This window comes from Corvus kubaryi, unplaced genomic scaffold, assembly GCF_017639235.1.
Source record: "Corvus kubaryi isolate FWS band 111438036 unplaced genomic scaffold, C.kubaryi_AGA036_p1.0 37219, whole genome shotgun sequence".
Lineage (NCBI taxonomy): Eukaryota > Metazoa > Chordata > Aves > Passeriformes > Corvidae > Corvus > Corvus kubaryi.
Window position 1 is genome coordinate 100,223 of NW_024581062.1, and position 21,051 is coordinate 121,273.

Genomic DNA, 21,051 nt, shown 5'->3' on the forward strand with positions numbered 1-21,051 from the left:
AATCCTGCACCCACAGGTTCCCAACCCACAGCAATTCCCCATCCCTGCATCCACAGGCTAACTCAGCATTCGCACTTCCCTCACCCCAAAACCTCCCCTGGTTCCCAGCCTTCTGCTCTTCAGAGCAAAAGAAGGGAGGCCAAACCCAGGCTGAAATTGGATCTTCCAGGAGGTTTTTCCTCCCTCTGCCAGATCCCTGGAGATGTCTGCATGGAGGAAGCCCTGCTATCCCAATATTCCTTCCCTACCTTTTCCTTCAGGCACCTGCTGGCACTTTCACACAACCCAGGTATGACAAAGCAATCCCATCTCTGCCAGCACCCTCTTCCAGCTGGCCTCCGCAAATTCCAGAGTCCTCCAGTGTGACTCACCCAAGGAAATTCCCTCAAAACAAGCCAGATGTTTGCCTTCACTGCTCAGGGCTACAGAATTCCCCAAAAAATGGGATTTCTAGGTCTCAGTGGATGGTTGCAGGTGCCACTAAAGGACAAAGACTTTTGCTGTTCCACAGAAATCCAGCACCGTGTCCCGGAATGCTGCCCCTCCCAGGATCCCTTTCCCTGGCTGAAATGCCACCATGTTCCCTGGGAATGTCCCAGTCCCAACCTGCTGTCCCGCTGGGAAGTTCAAGCCCAGGCCTGCCAGCTCCCCGCTCAACTTCGTGGGAAATGCAGCTGGAAAACTGAAACCAAAGGACCTTTGTGCCCTGGCAGCTCCCACAGCAGCTTTTCCTCGGGAGTGATTTTCTGCTCCGGAGCAGAGGCGCTTCCCTTCTCCCTGAGAGCACATCCAGGTCACCTCGCCCAGGTGTTGGAGCCTCCTGTCCTGAGGGCACAGCAGGGATGCTGCATCCTGCTTTTTCACTCTGCAGGAGGACAGCCCACTTCCCTGACCAATGGAATTCCAGCCCCATCAAGTCACCCCAAATCCTTCCTTCTGTCACCAACACGTCCCATATGGAATACGGGCTTCCCAGCCCAGGCTGGATCATTCCCAGAACCTTCCCGCTCCCACCAAGCACTTACTGGACTTGACGGAAATCATCAATTCCAGCTTGGATCCAACTCCATCGGGCCCCATCCAGCTGTTCTGAAGGGCTTTAAATGAGGCTCTTTCTGTTTCCGAGTTGGTTCCTCACAATCTGGGAATTGTTCTCGCCTTCCAGGGAGAAGGGGGATGGGGTTACATCCATACAGAATCTCCTGAAGCTGGCCAGAGGAATTCGCATGGAGCAGCTCTGCTCTGGAGCCAGGCTGGGAGAGCTGGGATGGCTCAGCCCGGAGAGAAGGCTCCGGGGAGCCCTAGAGCCTCTTCCAGTGCCTATGGGGGCTCCAAGAGAGCTGGAAAGAGCCTTTGGAATAGGGCATGGAATGGCTTCCCGCTGACATAGTGTGGGTATAGACTGGATACTGGGAAGAAATCCTTCCCTGGGAGGGTGGTGAGGGCCTGGAATGGATTCCCCAGAGAAGCTGTGGATGCCCCATCCCTGGAAGTGACAAGTCCAGGCTGGGCAAAGCTTGGAGCAACCTGGGATAGTGGAAGGTGTCCTTGCCCATGGCAGGGGGTGGAATGGGATGAGCATTCCAAGTTCTTTCCAAACCAAACCATTCCAGGATGGAACACCAGGAGGGGACAAATTCCATGGCACCAAAGGAAGGCGAGTCCTTTCCTTTCTGCCTTTTCCAAGGGGCCGGAAGTGTCTGCTGCAAGCAGTGCCTGCTGGAACTGCAGGGAAAGCTCTTCCCAGGGGGAAGAAGGCACAGCAGCTGCCGGAAGCTTGTGAGGAGAGCTCTGCCCTCACTGGATGTGACTAAGGGAACAGATCCCTCCTTTAAGGAATATTCCATGGATTCATGGAACATTGAAGAGCCATGTTTATAAGCAAATCCCAGGCAGGGATCAAAAATCAATGGGGATTTGAATTTTGGGATGTCTTCACGGTTACTTTGGAGATTCCCCTTGATAATCTCTCATTTTCCAAGGAGAAGGGAATAAAACGAGTCAGCGGCAGAGCCAGGGAATGAAGCCTGCAGACAGGAAAGGTTCAAGCAGCCTCCTGTGGCTTGGCACACTTCGGATGCAGCTCCCTCGGGATAAGGCCACGGCACCACAATCACCTCCGCAATGTCATCGGGACAGAACTAATGGGATCAGCTTGGATCTGGAACTCCAGCGCTGCCCACTGACACCAATTCCCAAAATAACCTCGGAGTATCAACTGACCTTCGAAACACAGGGAACAAGAACCTACCTCTTTGGCCCAGCAGCTTAACCCTGAAATCCTGATATAAATTCCTTGGAATTGCAGTGGTGATGGACACAAGACTGGCGTAACCACTTCCCAGTTGGCTCAGCACTGATCCATCTCCATCCCAGCTCATTCCTCCCAAATTCCCTCTCAAAGCCCCTCTGCCACAGACATAACACGATGCATGTTCTCCTTGTTTAAACCCATCCCCTTTTTCCTTAACTCCAAACTTCCCTGCCTTGGGTACAAACAGGTCCCATAAATCCCACACTTCCCTCAAACATGCACAACATCCCCTTCCTGTTACACTGGGAATGATTAATTTTTAATAAGGAGACTCTGGAATGGATCTCCTTGGCACAGACTTGACCGCAGCAATGGAGTTTTCAGGAAAAATGGGATTATCTTGCAAACCTTAATGGTTTTAGTGCCAGAGGATGGACGAGTCCCAAAGGTGCCACTCCCAGCACTTATTCCCAGTTAAAAGCAGGAAATTCACTGAATCAAAGAGAAACAAGGAAATTCTCCACTTTGGAATGCACCTCCTCCAAACAACTGGGACCACTTCTGATCCCAGTCCTACAAACCAGTGGCACTGCAGATCCCAGTGGCTCTCCCCAGTGGATATCCAGTGAAATCCCTGCTATCCCTGCACCACCCTACAGGCCAGGACTTGTCCACAGCATCACCATTAAGGCTGAAAAAGCCCTCCAAGATCGAGTCCAACCATTCCTCCAGCACTTCCAAGGCCACCACCAACCCATGTCCCCAAGTGCCACATCCACGTGGCTCTTAAATCCCTCCAGGGGTGGGGATTCCACCACTGGAGCCTGTTCCAGTGCTTTACAACCCCTTCCATTGAGGAATTTTCCCTAATACCCAGCCTAAACCTCCCCTGGTGCAATTTGAGGCCGTTTCCTCTCATCCTGCCGCTTATTCCCTGGGAGCAGAGCCCGATCCCACCCAACTCCACCCTCCTGCCAGGGATTTGTGGAGAGGGAGAAGATCCCTCCTGATCCTCTTTTTTTCCAGGCCAACTTCCCCAGGTCCCTCAGCTGCTCCTTGTGCTCCAAACCCTCCCCTGGACATGCTCCAGCACTTCCATGTCCTCCCTGTGTGCAGGATCCACAGGGCTTTATTAATTCCAGACCTCAGCAATCATCCCTGGGCATAAAGGAAGAAGTTTGTAGGGACAAGTCCATAAAGACAGGGATCGTCGTGAGAGATTCCAGCTGCCCAAATGAAAGGCAGGATAATGCTTGGAAAGGGATGGAAAAGCCTCACTCACAGCTCCAAGGTTCCCAAGACTTTCCTCCTTGACCTCGGCAGGAGCACAGCTTAACTCTGGAGCTCCAGACTTGTCAGCCTATGGAAAAGCCAAAGCCTGCACAAATACCTGGCCGAGAAACAAGGGAAGCCACCACTTTGTCGGGAATCTGGGAGTGGAGAAGGAGCACAATCCCAGCGTGCTGCCAGGAATGCAGTTAAAAACAACCCCCAATCCTTGTCTCGATGCCGCCAGCTCCGCAATTCCACCCACAGCTTGTGCCAGCAGAGCCCACAGGCAGCTTCCCGACCACTCCGAGCTCCAGCAAAAATAACGGCCAAGTTGCTGGGGGGGAAAATGTATTAAATCCAAAGTAATTTGGGATTTGAAACAGAATTCCGTGTTCTACAGGGGAATAAAACCCCCTACTACAAGGACAGCTTGGCTGAAATGGGGTAGGGAATGCAAAGGGAACACCTGGATGAGGTGATAGATACAGCAATAAATGCTCCCAGCATCCCAAATCTGCTCCCAGCTGTGGAACAAGCTCCTTGGATATAGTTACTGGGAATCACCGATCCTTGGTTTTTGTTGGAATATCCCACGGCTACACACAGAACTTGGTAATTCCTGGTTGGAAACCACACGGCCTCTGAGTTATTTATAGCCAAAATTCCAAGGGCAGATCCAAGAGGTGACCGGTACTTACGCAAGGAGCGTTTCAGACGGAGCCTCATTTCTTTGGGAAAAGCTGTTTTCCACTGCAATGCTGGCAAATTCCTATCTGACAGTTTTACTCCAGCCTGGAAGGCTTATCAGCTCAGCCTCCTTTCAACAAAGGAGCAAAAAAAGCAGGAGGAGCAAATTTCCAGGTGAGATATTGACTCCGGAGGCGCATCCCTGCTCCGGCACATCTGGGAGTGATGCCTTTGGGAAGCGGGAGGAGAAGCCCAGGCATTCCCAATAGGAATTGCCTCTCTCCCGTCCTGCAGGCAGCTCCTTGGCTCCCTAGTTTACGCTAGTGGGCAAACAGTTTTCCCAATAACTTGACTCATTGCTTCAGGAATTCCCTGGGGATGAGTCACATGCAGGGAAAGCCACCGGGAGCGGCGCCGGGACCACCGCTGCCAACACGAGGAGAGCGAAAGAAGTGGGAGAACACAAAATCCCTGCCAAACTCGGGAAAACTGTGTGGTCAACACCATTCCTTGGCACTCCTTCTCTGCTCCCCTCCCCACAAATGTGCTGGAGAGGAGAAGCGCATCCGGAGAGGCGGCTCCAGGCTCCGGAGCCATGGGAATCGCCAGGGACATGCTCCCTCCATGTGCATCTGCCGGGATAGCTGGCTCTGCTCACCTCCCGGGAATGATCCTAAGAAATTCCAAGTAGTGATTATTTCCCTCCCTCCTGGCACTGAGAGGGAAAGAGGGACACACGTGGAATTCCAGGGCCTCCAGCTTCTTACTCTCACCATTCCCAAACTGTGCTTTTTTCTGTGTCACATCCCACCATAACTTATCGCAGGAGTTTTCCTCTTCCCACATTCCATGGCTAAGTGGTTAGGCAGGTACACGCCCAGCTGCAAGTCAAAAATGCTGGAAATCGGGGCTATCTGGGAAGTTTCTTTGGGAATCTAAACCCAAAGGCATCTTTTTTCAATACAATTTGTCCTCACTGAACAGGGATCCTGGATCTGTGACGCTTCCAGGCTCAAAAACACTGGGAATGGCTTCAAACAGCCTAAACCTGACCTGGACGCGACCTATTCCCATCTTCCTGGTGCTGCCTGTTTATTTCCCTCACCGCGTCCCTGCTTGTTTACTTTGGCTGAGGATGTGCCTGTGTCTCACATTCCTAGAAATCAGCCTGGCAAGATGAGGTCGTGGAGGTCGTACTTCCCAAAGTCCAAGTGAAACTCCCAGCAGAAGACACCAACAGGCTACTTGAGGAGCTCATCCTGTAGCAGTACATCCAACAGGGAATATTCCCAAATGCTGTGAATTCCCTGAAAGCACCACATTGGTGTTTCGCTGCACATCTGCCTTCTCCTGTTACTTCCCAAGCCTTCCCAGATTCCCACTTTCCAATATCTTATTCCTTATTAAGCAGGATCTGGCTTCTTGGCCCCAACTCCAGATTTTTCCCCGCCTCCAGCGAAAATCACTCCAACATCAGGATATCCTGGAATCAGTTATTTTTGCAAGTTCATTTGACAAACCGGAACCTACAGGAATATTTATGAATAAAAATCCAACCCTGAATCCACGTTTTTCTGGCAAGATCCTGTGATACAATCACCAGCATCCAAAGGACTGCTGCTATCCAAGGGCTTCTTTCCACACTGAATCCAGGTGTGTATCCACTTTCACTTCCATGTTTACCCCGGAAGCAAGGATCAAACACCAAAGTCCTGTCTGGGGAAGGGCCGGGACAGGAACACTGGCACAGGTGGGAATTTTAAATGCACAACAGCAGAGAAGTGGGAATTTCAGCTTGGAAACGTCCTTGGCTTGGATATGGGTATGGACAACATTCTCTTTCCCTTTTTCCTAAACTCAAAGGGAACATTTCAAGTCTGACTCCGGATTTCCAGCTGCCACTTCCCAAGAAATGTGGTTCTGCCCCTCCCATCCCATGGCTTCCACCTCAATGCACGGAACAGCCCTGGAAGTAAAATCATCAGGCTGAGCATTCCCAGCAGAAGAACCCTGCTTTATTCCCACCTGGAGAACAGTTTTCTAAAGGAAGCTGCCAGCTCTGCCCCGGCTCCCGTAAAGCTGCTAATTACAGTGCAAATCCAAAGAAAGCAGGAGCAGGGAATGAAGAAGGAGGAGGCAGATTCCAGGTCTCTGGCTCACCCAAATGACAGCTTGGTAAAACTTTTCCTGCCTCAGTCGTCGCTCCTAGGAATAAATCCCCCTTTCCACTGCTGCAGGAGCCCAAAATTCCAGCCCTCATGGAGACCCTCGGGAGCAGCGTCCCTTCTTCCACACCCCAACAGCTCCTCTCTCATCCCAACCCAGAAAGGCCCATTGTCCATTAGGAACACAGAGATCACCGAGGAAGAGTACATGGAAAGCCACCAACAGTCCAGCACGCGCAGCTCCAACTCTCTCCCAAGTTTAGGGAATTAAGTCCCAAATTCCATTCCCACCCAGTGGAAATCAAATTCCGGGACTTACCAGCCTGCTTTTCCTCCAGCTGGGATAAAGATGTTGGAATCACCACAGGGAACAAACGGCACCGGTCCCGCACCTCTCCAACCCACCGGGACCCACGGACCAAATGCTTCCTCCTCCTTTTCCCTGGAATTCTCACCCATGCAGCGCTTCCCTAATGACAACCAAGCAACCTAGAACTGGAATCCTGGGCTGAATCCTGCCAAGCTGAGGTCTCCAGCCTCTTCCTGAATCTCAGATTTGCGATGGAAAGCAGGAATCCTCTTTTCCTTTTGCTTATGTAAGCAAGGATGAATCAAGCCCAGGCTTCCCTGATCCTGTGTCATATTTAAGCCTTAAATACATTTATTTTTCCATATTCCCTTCTCCTTGGACACTCCAGGAGCTGCATTTCCAAAGCCCAGCACACACATCCCTCCTCCTCACCACCCACAGCCTGCACGTGGAGCTGATCCGCAGTTTCTCCCGGCCCTCGGGATCCGTGCAGCCACAACACCCATCCCTCCCAGCAGGGATCCAGCCCTTCCTGCTGCTCCCCGGGGAGAGCCAGGAGACAGGGATTCGGTTTCAAGCTCAGGACTTATTTAATTCCATAAGGCAGTTGTACATCTCCTCCTTAAAGTTCCACAGCCCTCTGGTTTTCCAGCTCTGCTCCTGGAATTACTCACGCATATTTACTCCAACTTTTTCCTGCTGACACAGATTCCTTGTGCCTGTTTCTCCCCGTGGATTCATCACTACAGATCCTGGAGTTGGAACTGCTGATTCCCATCTCTGCTCTCCAAATATCCGGCAAACTCGGTGCCACAGGAAGCACGGCCACACATTCCTGCCTGCAGCCGTGGCACCAGGAATCTCCTCCTGTTTCTGTGCTCATTCCCTAATTTACATTCCTGGTGTCTCCTTGATACACTGACCTTGCCCAGCCTGGAGAAGGGAAGGCTCCAGGGAGACCTTGGAGCTCCTTCCAGTGCCTAAAGCAGCTCCAAGATTGCTGGAGAGAGACTTTGGATAAAAGCATAGAGTGACAGGACAATGGGAATGCTTCCCACTGCCAGAGTTAGACGGATATTGGAAAGAAATTCTTCCCTGGGAGGGCGATGAGGCCCTGGAATGGATTTCCCAGAGAAACTGTGGCTGCCCCTGGATCCCTGGAAGTGTTCCAGGCCAGGCTGGACAGGGCTTGGAGCACCCTGGGCTAGTGGAATGTGTCCCTGCCCACGGCAGGGGGTGGCACTGGATCACACTCCAAATCCCTTCCAACCCAAACCATTTCGGGATTTTTCTCCCTGTTGCCACCACTCTCCATGTTTCCATACCCTCCTCGCTTCCCCTCGTTAGGAGAAGTCCCTCAGCAGAGCTTGGAAAGTTGTCACTCCAGGGCCACTGTCCCTGCCCTCTCGGCCACCAGCTCCGGAGCCAGAACTCGTTTGGAAAAGCCGGACAAGAGGGAGGTGAGAGGAGGTGAGGCAGAAGCAGAGACCCCACGTGACAAGAGCGGAGCTGCAGCCGAAGAAATCCCCTGGAAAAGCATTCCTTGGCTCCAAGGAGCTGTGCAGGCACGAACTGAAAGGCACAGATTGGAACTGACTGTTCCTAACAATTGGTTATACCACACAAAAGTGGGAACAATCCTTCCCAAGCGAGTGGGGAGCAGGAAAGACGAACTAGCCACATGTGGGAATGCACCAGCTCCGGAGCTGGGGAATGCAGGATTACAGCAGGAGGTACCCAGGAGCAGCAGGAGGTGATCCAGAACCTAAAACCACCACGTGATTCCTAAAATACAGACAGGATGATCCTGAAAATGAGAAGAATGTGCTCCTCCTAAAACTACCCCTGAATTCCAGATGCTTTGGGTAGGAAGGGACCTTAAAATCATCCCATTCTATCCCCCCCTGCCATGGGCAGGGACACCTCCCACTATCCCAGGCTGCTCCAAACCCCATCCAACCTGGCCTTGGACACTGCCAGGGATCCAGGGGCAGCCACAGCTTCTCTGGAAAACCCATTCCAGGGCCTCACCACCCTCACAAGGAAGCACCTCTTCCCAATATCCCATCTATCCCTGCCCTCTGGCAATGGGAAGCCTTCTCCCCTTTAGGCACTGGAAGAGGCTCTAAGGTCTCCCTGGAGCCTTCTCTTGTCCAGGCTGAACATTCCCAGCAACCCCAGCCTGTCCTCAAACCATGTCTGAATTGAACAGGGAAAACATCACCTTTCCTGCAGCAAATCCCAGCAGGATCATCCTCAGGGCTGTACCTGGATTTGGCACCTGGCTGCTGGGCATCCTGGACCATGCCCAGGTGATCCCAATCCCTCTCTACTGAACCCAGTAACTCCGCAGCTTTTGGAAAGCAAAGGAAAGCAATTCCATTTTCCCAAAGACAAAAAAATTCACCTCAAATCTTGCCCAGGGAAGTTGGCAACCCACGGAAAACGGGAAGGATCCCTGCTCCAACAGCACAGGGATGCTTTTTGCAATTGATTTCTCTGGGAAGAGCCACCTTTCCCCTCGTCCAGCAGACATGAATTCCACATTTGAATTTATAATCCAAACAGGATCATAAGGAAAAAAGCTGTATATTGGGATCTACTCCAGGACAAGCCCCTGGCTCCCAGCCCGACCAGTTTGAGGCTGCTGGAAAAGAAAGTCCTTTTTCCTCTCATTCTCCAGGCAACGTGTGGCCATCCCGGTAATTAAATGGAGCGCCTCTGCAGCGATTCCTTCGGCAGGATTTGTCCAGGTGTGGATTTTTCCACCTTTCCTTTAATTATCTTATAATTAACCATGAAGTATCCAATCATCCAGAGCTTTTTCAATTAAGCTTCAAAAGGAAATGCCTGGAAGAGCTCTTGGCGGGAATGTTCTTATCAGCCAGGAAGAGATCACAGGCACCAGAGCTGGGGTTCGGTGACTCACTCCGTTATTGCCGGGGCAAGTGAACTTCCAAAGCTGGAAAAAACTCCTTTATTCCACCTTTTTCAGTTCACATCCTCATCCCTGATCGGAGCTCAGAGGCCTGGGAGCAACACTGTATTGTAATTAACACAGCTGATTAAGGAATAATGAAGCTCCGAAGGATCAGGAATTATCCCAGCCCAGGTCCAACTCCTCTCCATCCCAATCCTGCACCTCTTCTTCCCTCAATTCCTTCCCTCAGCCTTAAATTCTGAGCACAGGCACAAATGAGATCTCCTACAGTTCTTCTCTGGGCAGTAAGGGGAAATATTCCCAGTCTTTTTGATAGGGAATAACAGGAATTTTGCCTGCATCCCTGTGGACAACCCACAGGAACACCAAAAAATTCCAGGCTGAGACCTTCTGTGTGTCCAACAGCAAGGACAAACGGATCATGGAATTGTTCACGTTGGAAAAGCCCTCCATGATCATCCAGTCCAACATTCCCCCAGCACTGCCAAGGCCACCACTGTCCCAAGTGCCACATCCACATGGATTTTAAATCCTTCCAGGAATGGGGACTCCGCCACTGGAGTCTGTTGCAATGCTTTACAGCCCTTTCCATGAAGGAACTTTCCCTACTGTCCAACTTAAAACTCCCCCTGGCACAACTCAGGTGTCACTTGTCACCTGGCTTGCCAGACAGCTTTGATTTTTTTCCCAAAATACCAAGAGAATTCCAAATGTCTCTTGGAGAATGTATCTCTTGAGCACTCCTAACAGCTTCCAGAATTCCAGGAGCTTCTCACACACCTTCCCAGCCATGTTCCCGACAGTCTTTCCCACATTCCACAGACAGCATACCTTCTCCAGAGGGGAAAAAAAAGAAATCAACCTTTGTTTTTGTCAGCTTCTGACATTCCCATTTTTGCAACCTCAAGAGCCCATGGATACTTAAGGATTTTATTTTCATTGCAAAGAGGGAAACAGTGGGGCAGACAGACCCAGGGAATATCCAGCTCCAGCATCTAGCCTGGAATTGTCCAGCACAGGATGAACCCAAGCATTCCTTAAGCTGGAAAAAATGAGTGTGCACAGGTTTCTTCCTCCCTCCACCGTATTCCTTGCTCCCCGCTGGGATCAGTGTCCAGCAGAAGAGCTCAAACGATCCCTCTCAAGCCAGGGAGTAAGATTATGGAATGACACTAGGAATACTTCCCCACCTCAGTTACATGATTTCCTGGCTGGAATTTTCAAGGTGTTTCAGCTGCCAGCCTGAAGTGAAGCTGGAAAAGGTAAAAAGGACACTGGGATGACCCCGTCCCTTTCCATGAGGAGGTTTTAAATTCCAGCACCAGCAGCCCACACATCCCTTCTTCCCTCTCTCCCTCCTCCTCTCCCTGACAAGCCAGGGAGGAGACAACACAGCAAAATGGGAAAATTCCGTGTTTCCACCAGGAAAGCAGTGTGGGGAGAGCAGGGGACAATCCAGGCTCTGCAACGTGTTGCGATAAAAAAATCTCACCTCCACCCTCATCCAGCTCTTCCCAAGTCCACCACAGGATTTAGCACGACCAGGATGGGAGCCAAAGAATCCAGAGGTAAACATCCAAGAGAAAACAAGGAGGCAAGGGGTTGGAATCACTGGGAGAGGCCAGCAGGAGCTGCCTCTTTAAAACAGCCCTCCCTCAGCTGCTGGCACCCAGGAATCCCATTCCTGCTCCCGGCTGCCAGCAAGGAGTGACCTCTGGAGAACGCGGATCCGTCCACTGGCAGCACGCAACTCACCCCTTTTCCCTCCTACAATGTTCCAACACCCCCATTTTAGGGAAATCTGAGGCACAATTCCGTGGTTTTCTGCAGGGAAGAACAGAAGCTCTGAATCCCCCACGTTTCTGGGGTGGGCTTTTCCCCCGCTCCAGGAGGAAGATGAAATCATGCTCCCAAAATAGTTCCAAGGAAAAAGGCTCCGAGGAAGGCAGAGCTCCCCTTCAACTGGAGAGCCGAAACTTCCCTGCACTCCAAAGGGATGGATGAACTCAAATTCCATTCTACAGCACCAGAAACATGGAAAATTGAAGTAATAAAGTACCAAGTCATAATTAATAACAGCCACTAATTAATGGAAAATCCAAATTTGGGGGGCAAAAAGACAATCCCATTACTATAAAATAAGGGATGACAACCTTCAGGCAGAAGCCCCAAATCCCAGATTTATGCTAAATGAAGGGATTGTATCCCTCAGGCAGGAGTCCTGGATGCACTGACCACAACGCAGCCACGGTGCAGAGGCAGAAGAGCCCTTGGGAAGTTCCCACAGGGAAAAAACTCCACAGCTGCTTCAGTCAGGATCCCGACACACCGAAATCCAGGCCCCATCCCACAGCAGGTGCCTGTTTTCGGTTGGACCTGGCTGGAAACCCATTAAAACCCCACAGTTCTTCCTTAATTGACCTCTCATCTTCTTCCCATTTCAGTTTTCCAGGTGGACTTTGGGATGGCCGTTCCTCTTCCCTCACACAATGCAGCTGTTTTCCCGGCTCTCCCCCACTCCCAACATTTCTGAACACACGTGGGGCGATATTCCCAGGAAGAGGCATGCAGACAGGGCTGGGCAAAGTCCCATATTCCTTGGGAGCTACTTAAACAACAGTTGCACTGGGGGGAAAAAATGGATTTCTCTGTCCTGAACATCTTTATCTACTTCCAAGGAGGTGGGAAAAGCAGATTAAGGAACAGCTGAGCCTGGAAAACTCATCCCAAGGGGGCTCCTAACCCTGCTCCACAAGCATCCGGAAATCCAGGGTGGTCTTTTTGCTGCCGCTCTCTCTAAAAAAAGGAGCACCGGGCTGCTGAGTCAGCAAAACAACAGCAGGGCGGATTCGGGCATCTCCTTATCCAACTTGTAATTAACTCCGAGGCCACGGAGCAGCCTGGAATGGGACAACTCAGAGTCAGGAGCCAACCGGGACAGAAGGAATCTTGGTTTCCCACTTGAGTCAGAAATTGAATCCCTTTCCCATCTTTCTTGACAAATCTCCTTATAAATGAGAACTCCAAGCCTTGCAACTCCCTGTTCCCATAGGAACATGAGAACTTCCAACCTCATCTCCTTTTCCAGGAGCAGCAATGCCTAATGGAGCCTCGGCAGCAGGAATACGATAAATATTGGGAAAGGTAAAAGAACACTGCTCTCCTTTTTCCTACAAAAAGGGAGCAGCAGCCACAGTCCTGAGGGCCACCACGTCTTGTGTAATCCTAAATTCCTCCCTCTTCCTCTCTCCTAATTGGATTTGTCACTTTTTCTCCTCAAGAAATCCAGAGCTTAAACAAAAGCTCCAATGCGAAATGCAAATCCCTGGAAAACCTTTGGAGCTAGCTGTAAGGAGCTGAGCAAACACCAGGATAGCTGTATAAAGTACAGGGAAACAAACGGTCATGTTGTCTGGGAACAGGATCTCCCGCTTCTCCAGGCCTGGACAACCAGGAATTCCAGTATCCCACCCTCCAGCACGACACCTTGCACCTCCAGACGTTGAGGCAGAAGATCCATCTGCTTTCATCCTATCCATATAAAACCTCCAGGCCCTGACACGCTGAAATGATGGAAGTACTCCAGAGGGAAAAGGGGATTCGCTCCCACTCTCCACCCAACCAACTTCCCTAAATACTAAGGTTAAACCAAACGGCACCTGCTGGAAGAACGGAAAGGCCAACTCACTGTTTTTTGGGAACGTTGAGCCCTCGTGCTCCGGAGCGGAGGCTCCGGGGCTGTGTTTTCCATGCCAGGCAGGAGGGAGTGTTTTGGCCCAGCCCCAGGGAACTCAGAGCCGACCGGTTCGCCAAACAAATCCATGTGAACATTGGGATTTTGGTGTCATAAATCAGGTGCTTTCAGGTGAAAAGGTTCCGGATTGCTCCGACCACACCCTTCCATGCTTTTTGCACTCCAAAGGGAGGCATTTCCCAGCTCTGGCACACACAAGGCAAAATCTGCAGCTGCAGGAGCAGGAACCAGGATGAGTTCTTCCCATTCCACCTGGTTTTCCAAAACCCCCCTGCCTAGGCTTTCCTGGAAAGAGAGGCCTCATTCCTTGGCAGTGGGAAGCGCCTCTCGCTCCCCTCAATCCATATCCCGCTTCCAGATGTTGATCAACGAAGAGTTAACAAGAAAAATGAGGAGAGCAGCTGGAAAACGACAGGATAAATACAATGGCAGCTGGGAACACCAAGGACAACGGGAGCGGGATTTCCATGATCCCTGTGGATCCCTTCCAACTTGGGATATCCTATGACTGACTTGTCCGTTGCGCAACATCCCAAGGTTTTAAGAGGATAAGCGGCTGAGGAGAGTCCAGGATCCTCCGTGTTGGAGAGATTCCCACGTTCCCTTGGGCAACTCCGCCTCTTCCTCGGCCTGCCCAGGTGACACCTCCCCAGCACCTCGTCCACCCGGTCGGAGCTGCCACGGAACGCTGAACTAATCCGACCCCTGGGATGAGCATCCAGTGAACAAACACAGCGCATTCCCTTCCGCTCTCCTGAGCCAGAAGGATTTGGGTGAGCCCGGAGCCGTTAAAAGCCACCTCGGATCAGTTCCGCTGCCTGAACCCCCTCAGTGTATCCCAAAAATCCGGAACCGAGAGCCCTTACCGGGCTTGCGGATGACGTAATTCCAAAAGTTCACTTCCCTGTCTTGTCGCCCCCCCAGGAGAAGGAAAATCTGGCAGGATCATCCCCTTGAGGACCAAATTAACCTCGTGTGTCCCAAGGAATAAAGGCTAAATGTGACAATCCTTGGAGTTCCTGCCCAGAAATAGTGGGAAACCAGGGTTCCAAGCCATTCCAGGGAACAAACACCCAAGGAGCCAGCAAATCCATGGACACAAAACGTGGGTTATGCTATGAAGGACATGGGAAGAGCTGGGAACATCAAACCCCTCAGGAGCACCTGGCCTGCCCATAGAGGATCATGGAATTGTTAAGGTTGGAAAAGACTTGGATCATCAAATCCAACAATTAACCCACCAACCCATGTCCCCAGGCATCACATCCGCATGGATTTTAAATCCCTTCAGGAATGGGGACCCCACCACTGCCCTGGGCAGCATCTTCCAGTGCTTTACAACTCCTTCCATGAAGAGATATTCCCAATATCCAGCCTAAACCTCCCCTGGTGCAACTTGAGGCTGTTCCCTCCGGTCCTGTCATTTGTTCCCTGGGAGAAGAGCCCAATCCCACCTGGCTCCTACATCCAGTCACAGATTTGTAAGGAATGAGAAGGTCCCCCTGATCCTCCTTTTCTCCAGGATAAAACACATCCCGCAGACTCGCACGTTAGATAACAGAGAAACTTCCAGCATTGGCATGTTCCCGACTTCCCTCCCCAAATTCCTGCTCCCCACCTCACAAGGGAATTTCACCGGCTCTGCCAGTATTCCCAGGAGGCTCCACACTTACTCAGCCGCCCATTCCCAAGCGTTTTCTGCAGCTTCCCACGTGCTTCCCACCTCCCAAGCCGCCTCTCCCCGTTCCTCCGCCTTCATCCAAGGGGAACACAAAGTCAGAGCAAGGCCCCGGAGAATCCCGAAATTCTCCTTGCCTGCTGGGATTCCATAAGGCAAAGAGTTCCATGCAACAAAGCTCTCTACCTCTGGCTCTTCCAGGCCTTGGAATAACCGAGGATAACACTGGATTTGGGGATGTGCCCATTTCCTACTGAGCTAAATTCCATTATGGCACTGGAGGTGTTCAAACGGGCTCGGGAAGAAAACATGATCCCTTGTTTTTTTAAGGGCCAAAAGACCTTTTTCCAAAAGCAACACATTGATCCAGGAATAGCCACAAAACTTAGAGGGAACAAGGTTTTCCAGACAAAGCAGCCTGTGGCTTCCTGCAGAAGTTTTAACACCACATTTCCACAAAGGGAAAGGGAATTTTGCCCCTGGATTAGTCAGTGGATTTTGAGGAAAGCTCTGATCCTTCCAGTTTTGGAACATGGATGCCTCTTTTTCCACTAGAAAATGAGGGAAAACTGACAAAGGGAGAGGGAAGAGCAATCCCACAGAGAGCAGGATCTCTCCAGGAAATTTGCCCTTATTCCCCACTCTAACCAGGGAGGAAAATGAGCAGCACAAATCACAAATTCCTGCTTTTCTGGGAAGTTTTTCTCCTTCCTCTGACAGGGCATGTGTTTTCCCCTCTCCAAGGAAAAATCCAGTTCATCCCTGAATGCTCTCATTTGGGGAAGTGCTGGTTGTCATTAGCGGATGCTCCGGTGCCATGGAGATGGTGACAAACAACTGAATCAGCTGGAAAAAACCCGGAGTCACAGAAAGGGGAATGTGCTTCCAAAGGTTAAATGTGGCCCAGAGGAAAAAGAAGAACATTTTTGGGATCTGGATATCACCAAGAAATAGGATGCCCAGGGAAGTTGTGGATCCATGGAAGTGTCCAAGGCCAGGTTGGATGGGGCTGGAAGCAACCTGGGATAGAGGATGAGCTTTAAGGCCCCTTCCAACCCAAACCATTCCAGGATTCTAACCATGGGATCCAAGCAGAGCAGGATCCACTTTTTTCAGGACAATCCCTGGCTGGCTGAGACGCTGGAAACTCCCGAGCAGCACCTGCCCTGTTCTGATTTTCTGGGAGGTGAAACAGTTCATTTCCCACGGGAGAAACCAGCACCAATTTGCAGGATCATTTAGCAGATCCAATGGGAAAAGCCAAGCCTCCAGAGGCTCCCAGTTTGGAGCTGAAATCCATATTCCAAAAATACATCAAGGCTGTGTCAACACCAGGGATCTGGGCTGCAAAGACAAGCCATGACAGAATATTCAATTTCATCCCAAAGAATGCAGAGCTGTGGAAATTCCAACTTCCAGCAGACATGGAGCAGCAGGACACATCCAAATGGGAACCTTCCAGGGAAGAAAAGCACCTTTCAGGGAAGAAAGGGCTGAATTCCACCCCAACCTGCCCATTTTCTCTTTACTGCACTGAACTATAAAAGGATCGTCCTGAATTTTCCTGTTTCTTCCCATTATCCAGTTCAAATGTTTTAAGGTGGCCCGAGGGATTCAGCATTTTATTCCAAAAGAGTAAGGATAAGGATTCTGTCCTGCAGCCTGCCTGGATCCAAACTCAGGATCACTCAGGTCTGTGGTGACAATCAAACCTCCAGGCCAAGAAATCCCAAGGAAACATGTTCCAGAGGAAAAAAGCCATGGAAAATGCTCATTTAAGGTGGCATTCCCACCTTTACTAATGGGTACAAGTGAGCTGCACTGGGATTTTTGCCACTGACTCCTGATGAAATGGCAAGTGGAAAACACCAGGAGAACTTGGAATTGAAGGCTCTAAATTACATCTTGTATCCGGTTTCCAGGGAAAAATTCCTATTGAGCTCAAAGCCATGCCTGAGGAACCTCCTTGTTTTAATTCCACACCAAGGGAACACACAGGAATCAAAACCTCAGCTGGAAGGGAATGAAAAGCCAGGAATTTTCATGCAATTCCACACATCTTTGAAGAGGAGCTCAGAAGGCTCCTCAGAGAGGGGGAGAAATGCCAATGGATGGGGTGGGATGAGGATTTTCAGGGATCTGCACAAGGGCAGTTAAGGAAGGATTTGAGTTAAAAAAGAAACTCCTGGATTAAGAGCCCGGGACAGAATTCCTGACAGTCTCTGCCTGCCATGCAGATTTCCAGCTCCTGCTGCAAGGAAGAGGAAAATAATCCAACGCTTTTTTATTTCATCTTTCCAAAGAGATCCAGAGCTAAGGGATCCACGTGCCTTCCCCTGGGAAGGAGGGGAGAAAGGACAAAAAAGGAGGAAAGAGCAGAAGGAATGCCTGAAGGTACAGGGTACGTTTTTCCTAAAGCTCTGCAGGAGTCACATCCTGGATCCAAAAGCCCCCCTAAGGTCCAGCAGCACTTTTGTCCATATTTCAGGGCAGGATATTCCTCAGCAGGACAAACTTTCCCACTTCTAATCAAAACCTGGAAAACCATTTCAATTCCCTCCATCCCCAAAGTTCCAAGCTGGGCAGGTGCTGCACCTGGCAAATTTTCCAGGTTTTGGGGGTTTTTTTCCCCCTGATTTCTCCTTAAAAATCCACAAAATATAAGAGCACACCTAAATGAACAATATCCTGTATGGAATAATGAAAATAGCAGCTCCCAACTGGCGTGAAGAGCCGGATTGACTCCCATCTATCCCAGCAGGAATAAACATCCCGGCGCTCTCCGCAGATCCCACAAAAGTCCATTTGTCACACTCCCCATGGCACAAAGGCCACTTTCATCCGCTCCCAGCTCCCGAGAAACTCCGGCCCTGCAGCTCTGAGAGCGGATTCAAATGGTTTCACTCACCCCATCTCAACTGCTGCGCCTTGAACTGGAAATTCCTCAAACTCCAGGGCTGGATCCAGCTCGGGATGTTCTTATTCATCAGCTGGATTGCTGTTGGGAGCAGAGGTGGAACCAAGGGTTATTTATTTGGGAAAGATGGAACGGGAAGGGAGGAAAAGCAGGGTGCAGGCTCCCCAAAATAAAGCTGCGTGGTCTAGGGGAGGTATAAAGGTTTAATTCCCAAAAAAAAAAAAGCTTTCGGATGGGACAGGGATGTTTGGGACAGAAGGGAATTCCTGCTGGTTTAGTCCAAGGAAGTTTCACAAATGACAGCCAGGCCTGGGAATGACTGGAAGCTTCTCCAAACTCTTCTCCATCCAAAGCTGAGCAGCATCCTGAACTTTATACCCCCCAGTTTTAACACTTTTCCTCCCTACATCTTTCCAGCTGCCTGGAAAAGACCCCCAAACCCCAGGATTATGCCGCTTTAAGGAAAATTTTCTAATGCACAAAAGCCTTAAATCCTGATTTTGCAAACCCATACAATGATACGGCAGCTCCGAAATCCAAGTGACCTCGTTTGGAGCAGCCAGCTCCCAATTAATTAACTTCCACGAGGAGGGAGAGCACAAGGAACAGGACTGAGATTCCCACACAAAGTCCAAAAAAAATCCCCAAGCAGGGGTTTCTTTTTGGTTCCTCTAATTGTTTGTCCAGGGAATTTTAACAAAGTTCCAAAACATAGGATTTTGAGGGGTTTTTCCCCACATTTTTGGTCACTGGGAGGAGCATTTTCAGCCTTCCCACTTTCCCTCTTGGCACGGCACTTTCCTCAAATCCCATCGTTGCACAACTGCTCCTTCCCAGCCCTCTGGAAACAGAACAAGTGGACACAGCCCAGAGAAGTTTCCCTTTCTCACCGCCCTTTTCCCAGCAACCACAGAGCTGCCAGGGATTTACAGCATTCCCTGTCTCTGGGATCCGGATCTGGCTGTGCAGGTAGAGGGCAAAAAGTGCCCAGTGCCTTAATTTAAACTGGAATTCGGGTCAAATCTGGATTTTTTTAGGCCAGCACTGACAAAATCGGCCCACAGTCCATATCCTTAAATCCCTGATTTTGACCCCCTGCAGCAGAGCTGCCAACTCCCAACTTTCTGATTTAAATTCCCATTTAAAGGGGGAATTTTATCCTGCTCCTGGCTGAAGGGTTTTGGCTGCAGAAATTCCAGGTTATTTGTATCATTTACCATGTAACAGATGCTTTTCCAAATCTCTTGTCCCTGTCAGCCATTCCCGACCCCCTCGGCCATTCCCCATCCAAGCTGGCACTGCTGGAATTTCACCAGCAGCTTTAAGACCCCCATGCAACTTTTATGACCCCGACAACCATCACCTGACACAGCGAACACCTTCCCCCAGCTCAGGTTTCCCACTTGGAAAGCTTTTTCCAGCGGTGGCCACGGGATACACCAACGCCAGAATCACGGAGAGTCCGAAGCTTTCCAAGAGCCACTTCCCACAATTTCACTATCTCCCACTTAAGAACACTCACCCTGACCACAAAAACTCGGGTGCTGCTCCCTGTCCTGCCAGGAGGCTGCAGCAAGTCATCCCCACTAAGTTTCATCCAGGTGGGAGATTCCCACCTTGGAATACCCCTCTCCTTTAAAACCGTTTCCCAGAGCTGTGCTGCTTTCATGGTCCCGGGGTTATATATCCTGCCTTTGGGAATCACTGTGTGAATTCCCACCTGGAGCACGCTCTAAGGACCATGCCGTGCACCAGGCTCGGCAATCCCCATTCCCACATTCCCAGTGCCAACTGAAGCCTGTCCCAAACACACCAGCAGGCACTAATTCCCAGAACTGGGCACAGCGGGAATTCTGGCTGAGCAGCCTGGCAGCATCCCAGCTCCAAGACCTCGGAGCGACATCTTCCTTACTTTTATAAGGATATATCACTTCCGCAGCTGCCTGCGAGCCTAAATTTGGGATTTTTACGGCCACGGCTCAGCATCCGCCCGCGTTGCTCAAGTCAGGTACCATTCCCTGCGGGAAGTAATAAAAGCTGGGAGCAAGAATCCCTGTGTCACACCCACACCCACACCGCAGCCTCTCCTCCCTGGACATCCAGCAGCAGCGCTCCCGCCTCCCACCGCAGGACCCCGAATCCCAAACCAGGGGATCGCCTTCACGCCCCGCACCTGCCCGGGCCAGGATGGCGCCTTTCCAGGGCCGCAGGTGGCAGCCCACCGCTTCCCAGGGCGCGCAGGCCACACGCAGCGGGGCCCTCCCGGCGGGAACGCCGCGCTTCCCGCGGGATCCAGACCCCCGGGCCGCCACGGGCCTGCACCCGAGCGGGGCGGGGGGCGGCGGCGGGCGCACCCCCGGCCCTCCCAGCGCCCTCCCGGCTCCCCCGCACCTGCCGCAGCGCCGGCCCCCGCTGCCGCATTCCCATCGCCGGCCCTCACCTCGCTGCCGCTGCCTCGGGAGCGCCGCGGCCGCCGCCGCCTCCTCCATGCCGGGGGCCCTGCGGCCCCCGATTCTCCAACGCCGCCTCCGCCCTGCCGGGGCCGCCCCCGCTTCGCCGGGGCCGCCCACTGCGTCAACTGCGTAAGGGCCGCTACGCAACCTGCGGTCGCCACGGCAACGGGGGGTGCGGGGCGCCGTGGCGCCGCCTGGCGGCGGCCGGAGACAGTGCCACGGGGCGGGGCAATCCCGGGCTGGCCGCGCTTCCAGCCGGGAATCCTCGCTGGGATCCAAGCAAACCCCACCTGGTGCGAGCAGAGGCCTCCGCTGGGCTGGGGGTCACCTGCGCTACCGACGTTATCACGGAAAGATCGCACAAGAATCACGGAAGGATCCCACAAGAACCAATTCCCTTGGAGAAGACCTCCAGGACCACCCAGTCCAGCCCGTGACAATCCCCACCTTGTCCCCAGCCCAGAGCACTGAGTGCCGCATCCAGGCCTTCCCTGGACACCTCCAGGGAGGGGACTCCAAACCTCCCTGGGCAGCCCCTTCCAATGGCTGACAGCCCTTTCCATGCGGAAATTCCTCCTTGGTGTCCAACCTGAACCTGCCCTGGCACAGCTTGAGGCCAT

The 21,051-nt window shown here is 51.7% G+C and overlaps 1 protein-coding gene across 3 annotated transcripts in view; it reads right to left on the bottom strand.

Annotated features, from left to right (window-relative positions):
• Positions 1-20,536, bottom strand: part of DAGLA (diacylglycerol lipase alpha) — a 57,105-nt gene extending 36,569 nt beyond the window's left edge. The window contains exons 1-3 of one of the 3 annotated variants that reach the window (XM_042022612.1): positions 20,419-20,536; positions 19,891-19,996; positions 17,970-18,059 (exon numbers count right to left, since the gene is read on the bottom strand). The gene's annotated coding sequence lies outside the window, so the exon portion shown is untranslated. Of the gene's footprint in view, positions 1-17,969; positions 18,060-19,890; positions 19,997-20,369 lie in introns of all 3 variants that reach the window. The other 2 variants (XM_042022610.1, XM_042022613.1) reach the window with 2 other exon arrangements.
• Positions 20,537-21,051: the final 515 nt, after the last annotated feature.